At 39.1% G+C, this 21,152-nt stretch overlaps 1 protein-coding gene across 4 annotated transcripts in view; it reads right to left on the reverse strand.

Annotated features, from left to right (window-relative positions):
* DLG2 (discs large MAGUK scaffold protein 2) overlaps positions 1–21,152 on the reverse strand; it is an 883,769-nt gene that overhangs the window by 728,898 nt on the left and 133,719 nt on the right. The window lies entirely within an intron of this gene.

Consider the following 21,152-nt stretch of genomic DNA (forward strand, 5'->3'; position numbering starts at 1 on the left):
CCTCCAAGATCATCTGGTCCAATTGTCCCCCTATCACCACTATGACCCAGTAAACCATGTTCCTAAGCACCATATCCAACCTTTCCTTGAACACCCCCAAGGACAGTGACTCTACCACCTCCCTGGGCAACCTGTTCCATTGCCTTACTACTCTTTCTGAGAAGAAATTTCTACTAATTTTCAACCTAAACCTCACCTGGCACAACTGGAGGCTATTTCCTCTAGTCCTATCATTAGTAATCTGTGAGAAGAGGTCAACTCCCGACTCCCCACACCTTCCTTTCAGGCAGTTGCAGAGAGCAATAAGGTCTCTTCTGAGCCTCCTCTTCTCCAGACTAAACACCCCCAGTTCCCTCAGCTGCTCCTCATAGGACTTGTATTCCAGGCCCTTCACCAGCTTTGTAGTCCTTTTCTGGACATGCTCCAGGGCCTCAATGTCCTTCTTGTAGTGAGGGGCCCAAAGCTGAACCCAGTACTCAAGGTGTGGCCTCACCAGAGCAGAGCACACGGGGACGATCACCTCCCTGGTCCTGCTGGCTGCACTATTTCTGATACAAGCCAGGATGCCACTAGCCTTCTTGGCCACCTGGGCACACTGCCAGCTCATGTTCAGGCAAGCATCAATCAGCAACCCCAGATCCTTTTCCTCTGCACAGCATTTGAGCCACTCTGCCCCAAGCCTCTAGCACTGCATGGGGTTCTTGAGGCCAAAGTGCAGGATCCAGCACTTAACCATGTTGAAAGTCATACTGTTGGTCTCAGCCCACTGATCCAGCCTGTCCAGGTCCCTCTTCAGGGCCTCTCTACCCTCCAGCAGATCGACACTTCCCCCCAAGTTGATGTCATCTGCAACCTTACTGAGGGTGCGCTCAATTCCCTCGTCCAAATCATCAATAAAGATATTAAAGAGTATGGGCCCCAACACCAACCCCTGGGGAACACCACTGGTGACCAGTCACCAGCTGGATTTCACTCCATTCACCACCACTCTCTGGGCCCAGCCACCCAGCCAGTTTTTAACCCAGCAAAGAGTGTACCTGTCTAAACCATGGGCTGTCAGCTTCTCCAAGAAAATACTATGGGCGACCATGTCAAAGGCTTTGCTGAAGTCTAGGTGAACTTGTCTCTCTTGCTATGCAGCTTTCCCACAGTACCCCTAAACATGCTTCTCAAGGAGTATTTCTTGTAAATGTAGTCTCAGGAAAAGGTACAGTCCTGTCCAAGTTTCTGTCCAATCTGTGTAAGACATGATTCTCTACTCACTGTCACCCTGTCCAAGCACTCAGGTTTCCCATCTTTTATCTGGGTTGTGTCATAAATTCTTTGTCTGACAAGGGTGAAATGGCAAATGGCATCAGCAGAGCCAGGATTTGAGCCTTTATCTTTATGAGATAGCCTGCTAGATAGAGATTTCTCCTATGTCTACATAATGTACGAAGAGCAAATACTGTCTGTGTTATGCTCAACACTGTGACTCTACACAGTCTGTAAATCATCGGCACTTGCACATACAACTATCCAAACAGCTTCAGGGAAGAACACTGCTTTCTTTCCTTTTTATAAAACATCACAAAAACTTAGTGATCAAATTGAATATTAAGTGGACAAGTCAAAAAAGTCATCTTTAAACTCTTATTAAGAATGTGTGGGCACAAAAGAATAATGGAGGGAAACATCACTAAGCTCTAATACTGGGAATTTTTCATGCTACTAAACCTAGAGGGAATTTCTTTCTAAAGAAAAGAAGAATTCTGTTTCCATAGTAACTCAGTGCTAGAGCCCCCTTACAGTCCAAATTTAGCAGAATTATATGTGCGGGTTAATTCAGCATTCTACTATGCACTTGAGGCTACGATGAAACCACTAACCTTATTGCACTTGGATGTCAGGTTGAATTCAAACTGGGACTGATAATATTTCAAGCAAGTCCAACTGTAACACTAAAAAGTAACAGCATGCCTTAAAGACAAGGGAGAAATTATAGGTGATAACAGGACGTAAACTACCAACCTGAGAATGACTTGAAAAATCAAAAATGCTATCAAAAATGCTATGAAATGGCTTAGCAACTAAAAATGAATTATCTTCTTCCCAGTCTTGACATTAATTTACTTACTCCTATCAAAAAAAAAAAAAAAAAAAAAAAAAAAAAAAGTATGTCAGTGATGGTTCTTTCCCCCTGTACTATATAGAGATTATCAGTATGTAGGAGCTGCCATGCCTTTATTCAGGAAGGGTCACTTGCCTGTCCATGAGGAGATATTTTATTGCACGTTTTTGTGTACCAGGACAGAGCACTGAGTCTGTAGAGAAATCACTGCACCTTAGCTGGCACAGCTTGTGTTGTGTATTCAAAACACTTGGTTAAAAAACATCCCAACAGATAAAAGTGCCACCTGCTTAACCAAAGCATTTACTGTCCTTAAAAACAAGTGGAGGAGGGAATTGTCATTCTGAAATGTGTCACTTCGGTGACCAGTTGATAGGTGCTTAGCAGAGACTAAGGGAAGATGAGGTGGCAGCAAATTGAAGATAAGTTCAGAGGTACTTTAATGAAGACCGGGCTCATTAGAAAGATGTCATCAGCACAGCGTTTTAACACAGTCCTCAAAGCACTGCTTGAACTTGGTAACAACTACATGAACATGCTGGCTAGAACAGAGTAGCAGTCTCTCCCTGCTTTCAGCAGCACTCAAAAGTGTATTAACCATGTTAGACTGCATGGAAAGCATGGAAATCAGTATACTGCTTTGTAGTGTTAATGGCAATGAAGTATTGAAAAAAAAAAAAAAAGTCCCATTTTCCCACTGTCAGATACTTGAGAACCCAGCAGCAAACTGAGACATCTAAGTGTGGTTTGTGTCAAATACCTTTTTTCACTAGAGGAGAAATATTTTGAAACAGACACTTCCCTTGGGTTGTTGCTTTTTTGAGTCATCTATCTGATTTCAGGATCAAATCAATAAACTTTTAGTTCTAACTATGTGGTCACAGGATCATTTTGCTACACACTTTGTCCTATGCTATCATGCTTTGTCTCTGTTCCAAAGCTGATGAGGGAGAAAATGACCATAATAAAATTAAAAATCAAAAGCCTGACTTTTTAGCTAAGGCAAAAAATTTTATTAGTCATTATTAAATTGCTGATTTTTGGATCTGTATGGGTAGCAGACAATTATGCATGCTAAACCAATGTATTAATACAGACTATAGATAATTCAAAGGTACAGAAAGAGGAAACTTTCTTAGTGGGTGCAAGGGGAGTGGGTTTGGGAAGTATGCCAATAAAGTGAGACTACATTACTAAGCTTTCTTTTTGCTTCAGTGTCAACATTTCATTCGCCTTTTGCAGTAAATAAAAGGAAAGAAAGCAAATTTCATCTGATCATATTTCAAGTGATTCTTAAAAAAAAAATGAAAGGACATCTAAACAACAAATTAAAGCTCATTTTAACACTTTTACCTTTGTCACAAAGACAAATTAAGGTACTTAAGCATCAGTCTCTTGGGAAACAGTACTGAAGCTGCAGAGAAAACTAATTGGCTGACTATAATTTGCATACAGCTATTAATTATTAATAAGGTTAATGTTTTGTGAAGTTTAACCAGGAGTAACTATGTAGCAGCTATCTAAATGTTTTACCCACAGAGAAGGTGCAATGTAAAATGTGACGTCCAGCTAAGTACTGGTGCATCCTCTAGACATCCTAGTCTGATGTCAGGTACAACAACATAGAGAGGAAGAGAGAAAAGGATATAAACTTCCTCTTTAACAATCCCCAAAGCTCAGCTCATTGAACCTCTCAGCTCAAATCACCTCTCCAGGTGGTGCGGACACCGCAGCCTGGTGGTGGTGGGAGGGTTAATAACTTCCCCATGACCAGCCATGCCCAGGGTGTCCTTTTTGCCTGATTTCCTTCACAGCTTGGAAGACAGCAACTGGGGCTGCATCAATGATCCTGTGTGCCAGATGCCTGAGTGTCCTGCTCTTAGCACGTAACTTACAAAGGTAGAGAGGCTTTAGACCTGCTTATTCCCCTTCACATAGAGGCTTTGTTTCTCCTTACAGAGCTGAGTGAATGAGATGTGTCTTGGCACTTGCTGAGGATTTTTAAGGGTCGAAAACCTAGCCTTGCGTCCAAAGCTTTTAGCAAAATGTTATATAAAATATGTAGCTTGACCACTCCTTTAGTCCAGAAGTAGCATTTTCTCAGCAAAGACACACTGTTTTACTTGCCCATGGCTGTTCAAGATGACTTTTCATGCTGGGACAAAAGATACGTCTGCTAGTCACAGGAAGACTTGTCAGTGCACCAGCAGCACCAGATGAGCATGGACTATAGACTGTTTGTGTGCACTGACCTGCACACAAATGTCTGCTTTTCAGGTAACTCAGGTTTAAAAATGTCTAAAACAAGGATTTAAATCTAAAGTTCAGGTTAATTGTGTGGTGAAAAGCATCCCTTAAAGGTAATCTATAAAAAGATTGATTCTGATAACATGCACTAATCTCTTTTCTATCTATCTCCTTCCCACCCAGGCAACAGATGCAGGAGGTGTTCCAGAAACCCTGCAGTGCTCCAGACACAGTTTCCTCACAGAGGATCCCTTCTGTGAAAGTGATGACTTCCAAGCCTCCAACATCATCCATGGTATAGACAGAGGAAGCAGCCACTATGTTGCTGCCCTGTGCCACTCCAATGGCCACCGGGATCCATGCAGGGAAACAGGCTCTACATCAGCAGCAGCATCAGGCAGCCAAGCATGGGATAGCTCTCATTGCTGAGCAGCTTGTGTGAAACAAAGTTAGTGTTTAGGGAACAACAAGAAATATGTTTCCAGAGGTGTTCAATGAAAGCTTTTAACAGTGCATATTTTCATGTAGTTCTGCCACCTGAATTGATTATATGGTAGTCAGTAAGTGAGCCAATAAATTGAACAACCATCTGAACAATCATTTTAGAGAAAACATTGTACTATTGCCAGGTTGGATACAGCAATGCAGAGCTTTCTTCCTTCATCTAGGGAAAAATCTATGAGGTTTTGTAGTGTTAAGCCATTGGAATTTTGGTTTCCTTTTAGCAGCTAGTCTGACTCAGAGATTAGATCTGGTGAAGATGGGCTGGGTATGAGAACCTCTTCCTGATAGTCCCCTTGTGCTTAATAATTGGCATCAATGAAAAAAAAAGGAATTTTAAAAGGACTTTATTATACGTAAAAGGAAACAAACCAACCAAACAACAACGACAACAAAAAGAGTCACCATTTAAAGAGTCAAGTTAGAAGATATTCACTGAAATGTATTTTCCCTTTCCATTCAGTCTTGTCCCAATACATGGAAGCCTTGCTGGCCATTTATTTTGGACATCCACCTGGGCACTATGGATATTTTCTCCCTTTCCTCTGGAATGAATCTTTACTATTTCTATTTCAGCTGCTACTGGAACACTTACAAAAGAGAGAATATTCACAAAAACCTTCAGGAAAGAAGTTATTGAGAATTCGTTCTACCCTTCTCATTTGCACTACATATTTATTTCCTTTCTCTCTTTTGCCATAGCCACAGCATAGCTGCACACACACATGCATATCCATTATGTTGTTATAAATAAGAAGCTGGCAAGTGCACATACCCAGCTAGGCACCTAATTGCAAAGTGTATTGAGAAATCAAATTGTTATCTGCATGGCAGAATTCCTGATAAATATGTATCCATTGGGTATGTCATAGACTACTGCACATGAGCAGCAGCATCCAGTGAGAGAAGTGTATTTCTGTTTGGGAGATTCTTGCACTGAGTATCATGCACCATTCAGTGACTCTAATGCTTCTAGGAAGGATCAGATTTACCACTCCTGTGCCGACCATCTGTGCATTTCTGAACCACTGCCGACATAAGATAGGCAAGTGTATGTTTCAAATAACTTTTCTTTCTAGGATTTTCATGAGTGGCTGCTCATATTTTATTGCACAGATTTTTCTTTTAGGATAATAATTAATGAGTATACTTATATGTAACACTGAGAGAAAAATCTGTTAATAGACTTTCTGAAACAGCACCTCATAACAGATGAACCACATACAATAATGTGTAGACTTATTTTTTGCTCTGTTACACTTCTGAAAGGAGTGAAGTCAAAAGAATGTGATCAAAGATTAATGGTATTACTATGAGATTAATTTATCCTGAAGATTGTTAATAACACTGGGGGCAATCTTAGCCACCAGGTATCACACCTTCTGTAATAGAAAAGAGTCAAGAATTTTCTTTGTAAATCAGCTAGGCAGAAGACCAGAACTTGTCTGTTGAATCGAAGCACAATAAAATAGCTGAACACATCAGGAAGAAGCCTATATGCAAAGTGTTCTCCCTATTTCATAGAGAAAAGCTCTAGGAATCTGCAGAATTTGTTATCCAGGCTTGATTTACTCTACAATATTTTCTCTGTTAAAACTTTGCTTCATAATGGCCTTTAAAAACAGGAAAGGTAGTATGTAAGGACAGTTACCTCTGTTTGTGTTGAAAGAAGGAAGATAAGAGATGAAGAAATATTTTAAGTAGCTCTTGAGAGAAAATAAAATTACTCTAAAGAACAGTTGGCATTTCCAGTAAGAGACACATAAGAAACCATAAAAGACCCTATCCCAAGAGCTTTGTTCCAATGGGGCAAAGCTTTCCTATGTTATGGCTGGCTCAAATATGCTGGGGTTTTATACTTGCTTGAGAGTGAATGACAGAGTAAGTAGCTGGAAAAATAAGTCTGCATGGAGAGAAAACACTCAGCAAAGTGAGAGAAGTGAGGAGACGTTCCACTGGGAAGGCTGGGCAAGGACACCTTAACTTTTCAGCCATCCCTTTCTCTGATGATCTCTTCATGTGCACAATCACCTACATCCCTCTCAGCTACCAGGTCTGGAGACCTCCTTCACTACAGAGAAAAGAATAAAAAGGATAACACAGGTAAGAAGGCACCCACCACTCCCTAGTTGTCATGTAGCTGTGGCACAGCAACTGCAGAGCACAACTCCAGTGGCTGGGAATCAATGACAACACACTAGATGCACCTAGCATGGAGATTTGGAAAGCCGCAAGTGAAAACTGTAGACAAATAGGGATGGTCAGATGAATCAGTACTTTGTGAACTATGACTAAAAAGTCTTATTTCATTAAAACTAGGATACACCAGGTTCATATAGACACTGTGTGGCAAGATGAAGGAAACCCACTAAAAAAAATCATAGAATCATAGAATATCCTGAGTTGGAAGGGACCCTTAAGGATCATCAAGTCCAACTCTTGACACCGCACAGGTCTACCCAAAAGTTCTGACCATGTGCCTAAGTTCACAGTCCAATCTCTTCTTAGGACTGTAAATACTTCATTAGGTAAAAGAGAAGGGGAATGTGCTTTGATTTTGGGGAAAAAAAAAAAAAAAAAAGGAAAAGGAAAAAGAAAGTAAAAAGGGAAAGGGAAAGGGAAAGGGAAAGGGAAAGGGAAAGGGAAAGAAAAAGAGAAAGAGAAAGAGAAAGAGAAAGAGAAAGAGAAAGAGAAAGAGAAAGAGAAAGAGAAAGAGAAAGAGAAAGAGAAAGAGAAAGAGAAAGAGAAAGAGAAAGAGAAAGAGAAAGAGAAAGAGAAAGAGAAAGAGAAAGAGAAAGAGGAAAAGGAAAAGGAAAAGGAAAAGGAAAAGGAAAAGGAAAAGGAAAAGGAAAAGGAAAAGGAAAAGGAAAAGGAAAAGGAAAAGGAAAAGGAAAAGGAAAAGGAAAAGGAAAAGAAAAAGAAAAAGAAAAAGAAAAAGAAAAAGAAAAAGAAAAAGAAAAAGAAAAAGAAAAAGAAAAAAGAAAAGGAAAAGGAAAAGGAAAAGGAAAAGGAAAAGGAAAAGGAAAAGGAAAAGGAAAAGGAAAAGGAAAAGAAAAAGGAAAAGGAAAAAGGAAAAGAAACAGGAAAAGAAAAAGAAAAAGAAAAAGAAAAAGAAAAATAAAAAGAAAAAGAAAAAGAAAAAGAAAAAGAAAAAGAAAAAGAAAAAGAAAAAAAGAAAAAGAAAAAGAAAAAGAAAAAGAAAAAGAAAAAGAAAAAGAAAAAAAGAAAAAGAAAAGAAGGAGAAGGAGAAGGAGAAGGAGAAGGAGAAGGAGAAGGAGAAGGAGAAGGAGAAGGACAAGGACAAGGACAAGGACAAGGACAAGGACAAGGACAAGGACAAGGACAAGGACAAGGACAAGGAGAAAGAAAGAGAAAGAGAAAGAGAAAGAGAAAGAGAAAGAGAAAGAGAAAGAGAAAGAGAAAGAGAAAGAGAAAGAGAAAGAGAAAGAGAAAGAGAAAGAGAAAGAGAAAGAGAAAGAAGCACAGTCATGCACATACTTAGTCAAAGGATACACCAAAAGATCAGATGTTACTATAACTATATTCAGAAGTGTACTAAAGAACATTGGTCATGTTGTCTGTCGGTGACATTGTCTTGAGAGACTATGCCAAAGCTATTCATAGAAAGTTAAATAAGTCTTCTGATAATGACAGTACTACCACCTTGATCGGAGCACTTGTTCTGGAAAAGACTGACTCTTCATAACAGAATAGTGGGGGGACCATAAAAATGGCTTTTTAAAATGTGTTAACAGCCAAAGTAGTGCCATGCTTTTGGCTGGGATAGAGTTTATTTTCTTCATAGAGACTCACATGATGCTGTGTTTTAGATTTTTGATGACAATAATGCTGATAGCACACCAGTTTTAGCTGTCACAGAGCAGGGCTCACACAGAGCCAAGGACTTTCAGCTTCTGGTGCTGCCCTGCCAGCGAGGTTAGTAGGGGTACACAAGGAACTGGGAGAGGACAAGCCAGGAGCTGACCCAGACTGGCCACAGGGATGTCCCATACCATGTGGCATCATGTTCAGCAATAAAGACTGGGCTAAAGAACAAGGAAGGGAGGAAATTAAGAGTGATGGCATTTGTGTTCCCAAGATCTCTTAGACGCAAAGAGCTCTGTGCTCCTGGGACTGGTTGAGCACCTGCCTGCTGATGGGAAGCAGCAAATTAATTTCTCAGTTTGCTGTGCTTGCGCATGCAGAGCTTTTGCTTTACCTAGTAGAAGCAGAGGATGATTTCACTCCTAGTAAACTGCCCAGTAAACTCAACCCAGAAGTTCTTAGATGTTTACCTTCCTGATTCTCTCCCCCATCCCACTTAGGGAGAGTGAGCAGGTGGCTGGGTGGTGCTGAGCTGCCTTCCAGATTAAAACACAAGGAGGAACAAAGATGACATTGGTCCATAACTTGATGAGGTTGGTCACCTCATGAAAAGGGCTTAATGCCTTCTTCACCTCTGTCTTCAACAGCAATCATGGGCCCTGGTACCCCCAGAATACCTTTGCTTCACAAAGCATCTTGTATTTCTCAGTCCAAGGGACAGGCGCTGAGCTCTGATCTCTGGGGACAGCAACATGACCCAAGGGATCAACATGGAGCTGTGAAAGGGGAGGGTCAGGCTGGGTGTTAGGAAAAGGTTCTTCACCTAGAGGGTGGTCAGGCACTAGAACAGGCTCCCCGGGGCAGTTGTCACAGCACCAAGCCTCTAGAGTTGAAGAAGCATTTGGTCAACACTGTCAGACATAGGGTCTAAGTTTTGGGTGGTGCTTTGTAGAGTCAGGAGTTGGACTCGATGATCCTTGTGGGTCCCTTCCCACTCAGGATATTCCTTGATTTTATGAGTTGTGTGTGCAAAGAGATACTATGTCATTAAAACAGAGGAACTTGCTTGGGAATCTCTGTTTCATAGGAACAAGGACAAAGAACAAAGGAAGGAAGGAGGACAGAACAAGAATGACTAACAGATAATTAGCAGTGGAGACCACAGAACCCAGGTATTTGGAGGGGTGAGAACAAAATTCTGTGGCAAGCAAAAGCAAATCCTATGTCAGAAAAAGTACGTAATCATAGTCTGCCTAGCTACTGAGAAGGAAGTCAGGAAAAAACATCAAGAAGAAATGTGGAGTCCCAAACCCAAGGGAAAAAACAGTATTTGGCCAAAGATCACAGCAAGAAATAGAGAGCCTTGAGGATGGCTATGAAACCCTAAGAGGACCTAATGAATCTGACCATGGGATACATATGTAAACATGACAGAATGTATCTTCCCAGTCCTCTGCTAACATTAGTTAGGTTATACTCATGAGAAATTAGCAAGTACAGCTTTCCACTGTAAGCAGCAAAATTAAATGACTTCCCAAGGTAAATGTCTGACAATAGAGGAGGGACTCAAGAAACTCCTGTCTCTGTGTCCTGTGATCACTCCAACTAATTATTCATTTCCTTGTGCAATTACTGCAGAAGAAAAAAAAATAAAAATAATAATTAAAAAAAAAAAAAAGCCTTACTTAGAGTATTTGAAATGAAATCTAAATGGAATTCTATCTGCTTAAAAAAAGATTAACTGTAATAGGAGAAGGCACGAATCTCTTGGAAATACAAGAGAAACAGAAATCAATATTTGGCATCACCAATTCTACAGATTTTACATCAAGTAAAATGATTTTGTAATGGAACTGATAGCAACTTTTTCCTGTCTGGTCAGCACCCAAGTTTCAATTCTTTGTACGCTTGAATAATAAAGTGATGAGCATTGCGTACTACATAAAGACAGCCTGAGCATCTTTCAATAGACTTCAGTGCCAATTCTTTACACCAGAGGAGCATGTTTGTACATTTAAAACCACTGCTCTTCTAGTACATTTGAAAACTGAGGTGCATTTGTGGCTACTAAATTACTGTGGGGCAAACTTACTCAGACATCTTGTTGAGAGCTTAATGGGTGAATAAAAAGTTGAGCAGAACTACAAACAGAAGATACTGGTTGGTCTTCTACAGTTTTATAGCATTACAGTGGGGAATCTAATTTTATCTTATACCAAGATAAAGCTATTAGAGATGAAGTCATTTCTTTCTGATTCCTATATATCTTACAGCAAAGTGGGGAGTTGTTATGATTTATCTTATTATCTCCCAAGCAGAACTAAAGAGAGGGAAGATTTAGAATGGTCTTAGTCTTACTCCATGAACAGAAGTTTATGCTGCTGTTTATTTCTCTGCCTTCCATACCATAAAGACACATTTACATTTAGAGTCAAATCAAATAACATTATTTTTACAAAATCTGATTACTGTTTACAAAATCTGATTATAACAAAAGCAAACTGGAATAATCCATGAGGATACTAACAACGCATTGCAAAGCCTAGCCCTAAAATATTCAGAAGACTAAGATTAGTCAGTTTTAAAGGTGAGAAAAAAATTAAGTCAGTTATGTAAAAATAAGGTATATATCACAGCCATTAACCTCTCCACACTCTTTTAACAGATAGATATGAAGTAAAAATAACCCCCAAAAAAAGATGACTGATGAGTACATGTAAGTATTAGCTGCAAAGGCAATATTTTTTCTTAATCCTCAAAAATATTGAGGCTTAAAAACATTTTCAAAAATTCTCATTTTTAGCACTTTAATAAATCTTTTTCTTTTTTACTTTTTTTTTTTTTTTCCCAAGAAAAAAAATCTGTAACTCCTTTAAGGATTCTAAAATAAAAATAATTATGCAGAGAGTATTTTTGTCAAAAAACCCTCCAGTTTTCACCAAAGCTCAAAATAACAGAATCACAAGTAGAAGAAACTCCTTTTCTGATTACCAAAGAAATCAAATGTACCCTAAACAAGACTGAAGCTGAACATACATACCCCCTCCTGTTACACTCCCTGCAGCGCTGGCACACTCCCAGCATCACCTCCCCAGTGCTCTTGTGCCCTAAAAGACTAACCTGTGTCTGGAGACTGTACAAATCCTGGAGAATAAATACAATGGACTAATTCATCTCTAGATGGTCATTGATTAAGCGTCTGCACAAAACACTGACGGATTTAAAGGTGATCGACAGTCACAGAAAGAAATTTTGCATTGCCTTGTTTTATTGGTTTTAAGACATACTGTAATATATTTTTTGTGCAGCTGCCATTGGAAAGACAAATTGAAGCAGTAGCATTTTTTTCTCAAAAGTCACCTTTGCCCACCAGTGATACATCACATAACAAATAAAATAGCTGCTATGATGCAGCTGCACAAAAGATGCTTACGTGTAAACAACAAGCCCACAAGAAAAGAAACTGCACAACAGTAACATGAGAACATAACCAAGGTAGCATCTGGTTTTTTTCTTCTCAAGATATTGCATTGTAGAGCTCAGTTAAGTAAAGTTTGAACCGCGTTTCTGTACCTACACTTACAATATTCCCAGGGAGATATAAAGCAAGTGTCTTCAAGCAATCTACATTTGCCCATATAAGAGTCATTTTGCAAGCCTGAGCCCTCTAAGAAGAAAATGACAGAAAAAATAAATACAGAGAATATACTGAGAAGAACAAGAAGAATGATTAGTTTCAAGGATGGTAAGAAACGCTGAAAGTCCTTAGTCCTTATGTGTTCGTTTCTGTTTTATCTCCAGAAACATTAGTATAGAATACATTGTGCCCCATTAAGTGCAAAGGGTAACCATTGAACAGAAGTATAGATATTTAGTCACTGTATTCAGGTCCTTAAAATGAGAAACTAAACCCCAGCTCTGGTTTCCATGTCTTAATGCCAATGTGTGCACACAGGGATGGGGAAACTTCCAGAGGATACAGACAGAGACTGCAATTAGCTTTATTACTGCTCAGAGAGCAATCAGAGACAAGGGGCACAGAGGCTCTTTTGTGTATTTAGCACAAGTAGGCTGAGCGAGATACGATTTGGTGCAAGTTCTTTCAGTACTCGTTGCTTAATTCCCCCTGCACAAAAGATTAATTATTGAAATTGGAGAATGGTTGGACTCCTGCTTTTGGGGAGTGCCTTGAGTGACAAGGAAAGTGGCTGCTGAAGGTGACATTGTCTTGAAAACTGAATAAGTCTTCCTGTCTAATAGACAAAAAAATAAAAATAATAATAATAAAAAAAAAGTATGCTTATTTTGCTTTCCCAGCATCACAGAATATTTGATTTTATCAGCTTCCCAGAGGCAACAACAGGCATCTCATTGGCCTCAGCTCTCAAAAGAAGTGAAAACATATCCCACTTCTGTGCAGTGTCCCATATTGTTAAATAAGCTCAGCATAAGCTCAGATGGAGTGGATCCATCTCTCCACAATAGGAAATATGCTAAGAAGCATTATCAACAGGAAAGAGGATCACAAGCTCCAAAGCACGATTAAGCAGGATAGCAATTCCTCAAAGGTACTAGATCACATGAATATTCATCAGTGATTACACCCAGTGTAAACTCATTTTCACATAAATAATAACGAAAAGGAATCTAGCTAGTGACCATTTCCATTTCCTAAGACAGAAAATCAACCATTCTTACAAAAAGGAGACTCAGAGAGGAAAAAGATAGTAAAGAAAAGTTAGGACAAAATACAGGAAGCCCTCATGAGTTAAAAGTGGGATGCACATGGCAGCCTTGGCAGATCTACTGACCTATGGTCACACTTAGTTTTCAAAATTGAACCAAACCCTGACAACATAACAAGGTCATCATTCACCAAAATAACTTCTTCAGTGTACTTTACAGCAAGGTGGTTTAGAGTTCCCTTTTCTATGTGCTTTCTTTACTTCTTTCCCCCCCCCCACAAAACCAAAAAAAGACCATGTCTTCTTTCACATACCCATCTGTACTTCCCTGATCTTTCACAGTTCATTAAGAGCTGCTGCAATGCAAGATCTTATTTGCAGTTCTTTAATTGCCATGCAATCGCCACTTAATTTATAATCCTGCTGAGTATCAATTTTATTTTATTTTCTAAATATCCTAGGACCCTAAAGCAGGGAGACAGAGAAACAAGTGATTAACAACTCCCATGAGCTCATGTTACTTAAACATAATTTAAACTCAACATCAGAGTCATGAACCCCAGGCTTCTGTTCTTGGTTCAAACAGTTGCTTGCTCTGTGACTTTAGGCAAGTGGAAGCTACTGGATTGCCTTCTCTATCTTTGAAACATGTATTTTCTTTTCCCCTTTCTTTTATCTCTTGAGTTTTGAAAGGACTCATCATTCAGGGTCAAACTTTACTGTAATTACTTATGCTCTACTTTGACTCCCAAAGCAGTCATCAAACTAGCAATGGGGAAACCTAGTTTAGATACAGAATTTGAAGGTATAGTGTACAGGGACTTGGGGCTACAGCCAATGTATGGCTTGACCCACATTTAACATGCACAGTTTTGAGCTGATGTAAATAGACCCTTAACACAGACTTTTAGGCAGAACAAGAAAGTTGAGGTTGAGCCACTGAGTTCATCCAAAGCATTTATTGAATAGATTGCATAGACTGAAAAGAACATTCATCATCCTGGTTACTTTTTATATTTTGCTCTTCAGTGCCTGAATTTTATTCCTCATATAGATTTTCACTATGATACTCTTTTGGCCTCATATAAACAGCTTTACATTTTCTGATACGTTTTATGAAAAATGAGTAAAGTGCACAGACAGGTTCAAGGGAAAAGGGCACAACAGTTCTCACTTGCAAGTTTTTATGTCCTAATGGTGAGAAGAAATGAATTGTCTCCAATCTTATTTGAAGTGCAATCCACTAAGCTGTTGTTACTGCAGAAACTGTGGATTTTATATTGATGTAATACTGTGTAGATACAGTTCCACCCAAAAACGAAGAGAACTTATGTAGAAATTAAAGTCTACATAAGAAAGAATCTTGTAATGACAACATTACTCATTTACATTGCCCTGTTGAGCTCCATCGGAAAATTCCTGAAATAAACTTACAGCTGATGTCAATAGGTTTTGAGTACATCAAGACTGTTACATGTGTAGTTTTCTGCTTAGAAATAAAACTAGTTCATATTTATAGTAAATGTACAGCTGTAATACATTGATTGATTTTGTTTCTTTCTCCACATGCAAATGTCCTGCATGATTTTTTGTGCTCGATGTAATTGCTGGGACAGAGACCATTGCAATGGGCAGAGATGCTTTTACTATGTGACTACATCAAAATGCTCTTCTATTGCATCACAGCATTTGTTCATGACATTTGTTCACTGTAGTATATCAGGCAGAGATACTGCACTATGATAAGTAAAACTGCAAGGTGATGCCAGGCCATCATTATTACTGCCTCATCATTCACTAATTTAATTTCATTCAGTAGTATCTTACCAAATAACAGAAAAGAGGAATAGCATTTCTCTGTCCCTCTCCTGACTGCAGGAGGGCATCTCTTCAGAAGATCTGCTCTAGTTCCTAATCATTCCCTTTAACAATTGCAATTTATCACAGAGGCATATGTTTGCAGGCACCACAGGGGGCACGTGCTCTCTCTTCCTGAATTCAGATGCAAAGGGAGTTGCAAGCAGATCCACATAGTCTGTGAAAGCTACAGCTGAGAGGGTGAAACCCTTCTGTATGATTCTTACTAAATCCTGTAGGACTTATGTAGGATAACATTGGGCGTATCCATTGCAATAGAGTAAAATCACTCCAGAGGAAGATCAAGGCAGATCTACTACGAGGAAGAGGACAAAAAGCCGGTATCTGCCCCATATACTTGGTAGCCAGTTGTTCCCCACCCTGTACCACCACCCCAATCAGAGCCGAACTCACAAGAGACAGGAATAATTTCAAGAGTGTCAGTAATTCACCACACTGGATCAAGCTTTGCTGCCATTTAAACCCAATGGTACTCCAGTAATGTTGATGAGTTTCCAAGGACCTAATGGAGGGCAAAGTTGCATTCAGAACATCTCCTCTAATGGTCTCCTTACATCCCTGTTTTCTGCACTTCTGTGGGAGCAGTACATTTATTTGTATGTGAATAACAGCAACAATCAGGAATGGTTTGCAGTGTCAGTAAGTGCATACAAAATGAACATAGATCTTTCATCTTGACCAGATCCTACACCTTAAGTATAAAATTAGGAGGTCTAAGAAGCTAAATACATTGCTTAAATAGCCTTATGAATATTTGTCTCATGATGAGTGTTATTTGAACCAAAAAGCACTATTGCAAATAGCCTCAGAACAAGGTGTCTCAATCTGGACTCCCAATAGCTCTCATCACTACAGAGAGGTAATGAAGGTAAAAAGACTAAGAAAAGGGCAAGATGACTTTGAAACTATGTATGCTTTAGAAGAAGGAATCAAAAACTCAGCAGCAGCTTTTAGTAATCAGAATTTTAGTCCACTGACTTGCAAGCTGCCCTTGCAAGATCTCTGAAACATATTCAGTCACAAACAAACAGTCTAATGGCATTAATTAAGGAAAGTGACAAATCTTTTGCTATCAGACTTCTCTGGCACTGAAAGAACAAAGATCTAACTGAAAAGACACACTGGCCCCTTAACTTCCTCAGACCTCTCTTCTGGAGTTAAAGATCACCAAATGCTGCCAAGATGTTAAAATTGCTGCTTGCATCCTATTGAAGAAAACACAAGGTATAAATTATATTTTTTATTCAAGGTGGTACAGTCTCAAAATCAACAATAAACACAGGACATAGATAACCAACCAGTCCCAAAAGCTACAACCACAGAAGTAGAAAACAAGATGAAAACATACACTGTCATTCCCCTCTCCTCCCCATTGAAACATTACAGATATGAATGGTCTGGGACAAAGTGATGACCTATAAACAGTAGTGGATGAGGATGCGTGAAGAAGCGACTAATTGGAGTACAAATACTTACATTAAGAAGACATCACAATGAGACTGCACAAGAGGAACACCAGTATCCTGATCAAGAGATATAATGGGAGACAATAAGCAGGAATATGTCAATAGAGGGCAGAATTAGAGGATCACTGCAAGAGAGAATGCAAAGTGATTTTTTTCACTCTCAGTATTTACAAGAACTTACACATACACAGAAAAAAAAATAAATAAAAACTACGATATCACCAAGGGAGTAGATTGCAAAATATTAGTGGGATATGAAGGCACCAGAATTCCAGATCATGTAAATAACCTGAATATCAGCCAACACACATCAGTCTGAGCTACAGATTAAATAACACAGCTGTTTCAGGTGGAAACAGAATCAAGTGGGTTTGCTCTCTCTTGCAGTAGGTTTTATTTGAATTGTTCTGCTAAAATGCAAATGAAAAAAAAGAAAACAACCCACGAGATGATACAAGTGTAGATGTAGGTGCTGCTAATACAACATAAATGGGTGGTAAGAGATATGCAGTTGTTACAAAGTATGTAGCATCATAGAAAAAAGTAATATTACATCATTCTCAGTTTAAGCCCTAAGGGTTAAAATAAAGGTCTACAATAATAACTGAATTCTCAGTCATGATAAGTTTTAGAGCAGCATTCAACAATATTGATTGACATATGATGAAAAATGCCATTAGCACTCACTTAGAAATCTCTGCTCACTAAAACTGATAAAACCTGATAGGATCAAGGTGTCTTTAAGTAAAACACTCAAAACCTAAATTTGCAGTGTCCCTGAATTTCAGGCTGAATTGCACTTAACAAAAGCTCTCACCATACTTTGGTATAATAAAAGACGGAAGATTTTTAAGTTTATTAAATATGGCACTATCAGCAATTGCAGTATATACTTATGAAATAGAAAACACAGTCTATCACATGTCCAAGAGAAAAAGACATGCTAAAGTGGAAGTCGATCTGCCTCAAAGATTGATAGTGCAAAACCATAATGGTATATTAGAAAGTAACTCAGAAGCTATGGTGATGACCTCTTATTGGTTGTTGTGAAGATGTTTACATCCTGCTAAGCAGGTGAGAGGCTGACATTGATGCTCTGGCCTGGGAAACTACACAGGCTGATTCTTACACTAAACCAAGCCCAGTCTGTCGCTTTATTCTTTGTAAAAAGGGCAAGCCAAAACCAAGGCAAACCAAAAGAAGATGAAGGCTTACAATAAGGTTTTCATTGTGCCTTTTGATTTCACTTAATCACTAGCAATTTTACCATATTTCCTTAAGTGCAGGTGTAAAATCAAATTTAGCTCAAAATTACTAGGTAGCCAGCACCAGTGATTTCATTGAGTATGAGTCATAGTATGCCCTGAGCAGGTTATTATTCTTGTATTAAAAAAATAATAATAAAAAAATAGAACCAGCAGTCTTAATTCTTTGCTGCCTTACATCAGGTGTGATTATTTGTACCTGGGTAGAGTGAAGGCTAAGTGGCTTTGCATCCAACAGTAAGGTTTAACATCCATTAGCTGTTGGGTAAACATCTATGCAAAGTTCAATGCAACAGAAAATTAGGTCCCATGACTTCATAGCTGCCAAAGTCAATGTTTTGACTCTTGCCAGAAAAAGCAGATAATTCACCTGATAACACACGGCACCGGTGCCTAATTTCCCACAACCCCTCTCTGTTTCCTCAGCAGCACAGGGTTCAGCACTCCTGCTGTTGGGGCTTCCTTGCTAATGGGAACACTCAAGAAACTAATGGTGGCAGCTCCATGCTGTCACTCTGCCAAAATTTGGTAGCGATTGGAAAGCCAAAGGTTTTGAAAGTCACCCTTGAGCTCTTCCCTTTTTGAGACAGAAAGACAGGAGGCTCTGGAAGCAGAGAGGTCACAGAGGCAGCCTGTCCTCATGTCTTGTGCACAGTCTCTCTGTTCCCTGTGGCAAGAAATGGAAAGATACATACCTATAAACTTAAACCCAAATGAAGAGATTAAAGTCTGTTTGCTTCCATGCGTTAATAACTGAGACTAAGAGTCTGACTAGCTGAGGGCATGGCAGTAATACTGAGAGGTGTCTCATTTCATCTAATTCTTCCACTTCTCACCACTTCATACACATATTTCCAGGGCTGGATTTCCCTTGTGAGGTTCTGACATTGCACCGTTGCCATTTAACCACAGTCTCTGCCATACCATGGAGAAAAAGTCAAACACACATAGCCCAAAAGCAGTGGGTCTGACTGGTTCACTGACTTTGGGATGAGCAATTTCTTCCTCCAGGCAGGGTTGACACAGTGTCTCATGATCTGGGGTTTTGTTTAAATTTTTCACCCACCAATAGCCTCATGGTGGCCTGACATTAAATTAAGGAGAAGCAGAAAAAGGACTGAAAAGTTGCCCAGTCTGCACTCAACGGCCAGTTTGTATGATTGGAAGGAGCCAACTCATACGAGTACACGTGCAGCCAGGACACAACTAATAGAGCCTTGGGGAGGGAAAAGAAGAGAAATATGAAACCTGCATGGATAGAAAAAATGATGAAAGCATTAGAAGGATGCTAGATAGATGACAGAAAAGGCTGAAGGCATCTTCATCCTTTTCACAGATGGGATAGGAAATTGAGGAACTGGTTTAAAGAAATTGCCAGAGAGCTGGGCTTATCTAACCGCCACATGCAAGGTAAGAGGTAATATATTTGCAAAATTCCATTTAAAAAATCCATCTCAGTGTCCAAGTTTCTTTTCCTTCGTCTCCTCATTAAGTAACGAGGCAGATAGACAACAAAGCTCCTGAGTCAATTGCCACTGCTAACATTGGCACACACTGGGGATCTGGCTTAAACACAGACTCCCTTTCTCAGCTCCTACTACAGTAAGGCAGGAGTATATGCTGTGCTGCACATCCCTGTTCCCAATGCACTAAGCAGTACCCTTACGCAATATTACACTACAATGATTGCATTCCACCATCTTTAATGTCATCTCCAGGCTGCCAAGCAACACATCTCTGGAAGTAAATTCATATTCCTTCAGCCTGTCTCTGCCCGTGTTTATGAAAGCCATTAATTTCAGCCATTCACCTTCCCTTATTTTATAAAAAGCACTACAATCCCAAAGGGAGATCTGATTAGAGCCCAGGAGGAAAAGAAACTGCATAAAAAAACCAACAAAACAAAACAAAACAAAACAAAACAAAAAAAAACAGGAGAAAGGAAAGGAAAACAATATATGTTTGCAAAAATAAAAATAAAAAATAAATAATAGTCCTATGGACTGATGGTGCAAAATGCTGCAGTCAGGCTGTTTGCTCTTTTAACTCAATATGTAAGGCTTTGGGACTCTCAATGTCATCAACACATGGTTATAATTCCACAAACTTCAAAACCTTCTTTATAGTTTATCCATCCAAAAGGGATTGTTTAAATTTATCAAAATTAAAAAATAATAATAATAATAAATGACTATTACAGGAGCTCCATTTTTCTATTTGATAGCTGTGGGTATACAGGCTTGACTATCTAGTAAAACTAGAATGAAAATCAATCCAAATACTTCGCTGTCTTTTCTAAGGCTCAGACATGCCCTGCCAGTCAGATGAAGGCTTTCCAGATACGCACTGCTCAATAACACATTCACAGTTCATACAACAGCAAGTCCCAAATCCTGCCCCAGAGGTAAGCAGACACTGTTGGTTCAAGATACTTTGTTCTGGTTGTCAAGGAGAGAAAACCTCTTCAGCTGACAGATAATTGTTCCTGTGCTGGGAGAAAAAGGATCCACAGAAGATTTTTAATAAAATAAAATAAAATAAAATAAAATATTTGAGAATAGAGAAATTTGAGATAATTTTCCCCCAACCCTTTCTTAAAAGGAAAATAAAATCCTTCAGAAACTTTTTCATCTTCCATAAACACCTGGAGTGCAAGCATTCATATGAAAAGACACTTTGCTCATGGCTTCACTTTTGGAGAGGTCAATGCATGCCAGTTGCTCTATCTGATGTTAAAAGTAATTCACTCTCTTTTTTTCTTTTCATTTCATTGGATGGCAATGTCTGACTTCATCCTTCTGTTCTCTGGATAAACCACCAGTATCTTCCACAACACTCATATAGTATGTCAATATATCCAATTACCTCAGAGCCTGAGTTTGTTGCTGAAAAAACACCCTTAGCATGACATGGCTATCAGTTGGGTAATAGTGTCCCAAGGCTAGAGAAAGCTCACTTGCCAGGGACAGAAATCTGTAGGCAAAGTAGAGATTTCTTTGAAGTTAAATCCCATGTCCAGAGTTACTGTGGATGTCATTTCTTGGAGCTCTGTGCTGCAGTACATGAACCCAAGATTAAATAAGGCAAACAAATACAGTACAAACATAGACTGTCAAATCTGTGGTCTTTGGGAATAACAGTGTTAATAATAGCAACTGCAATTCTGTAATGTAAA

Source organism: Aythya fuligula, chromosome 1 (genome assembly GCF_009819795.1).
Source record: "Aythya fuligula isolate bAytFul2 chromosome 1, bAytFul2.pri, whole genome shotgun sequence".
Lineage (NCBI taxonomy): Eukaryota > Metazoa > Chordata > Aves > Anseriformes > Anatidae > Aythya > Aythya fuligula.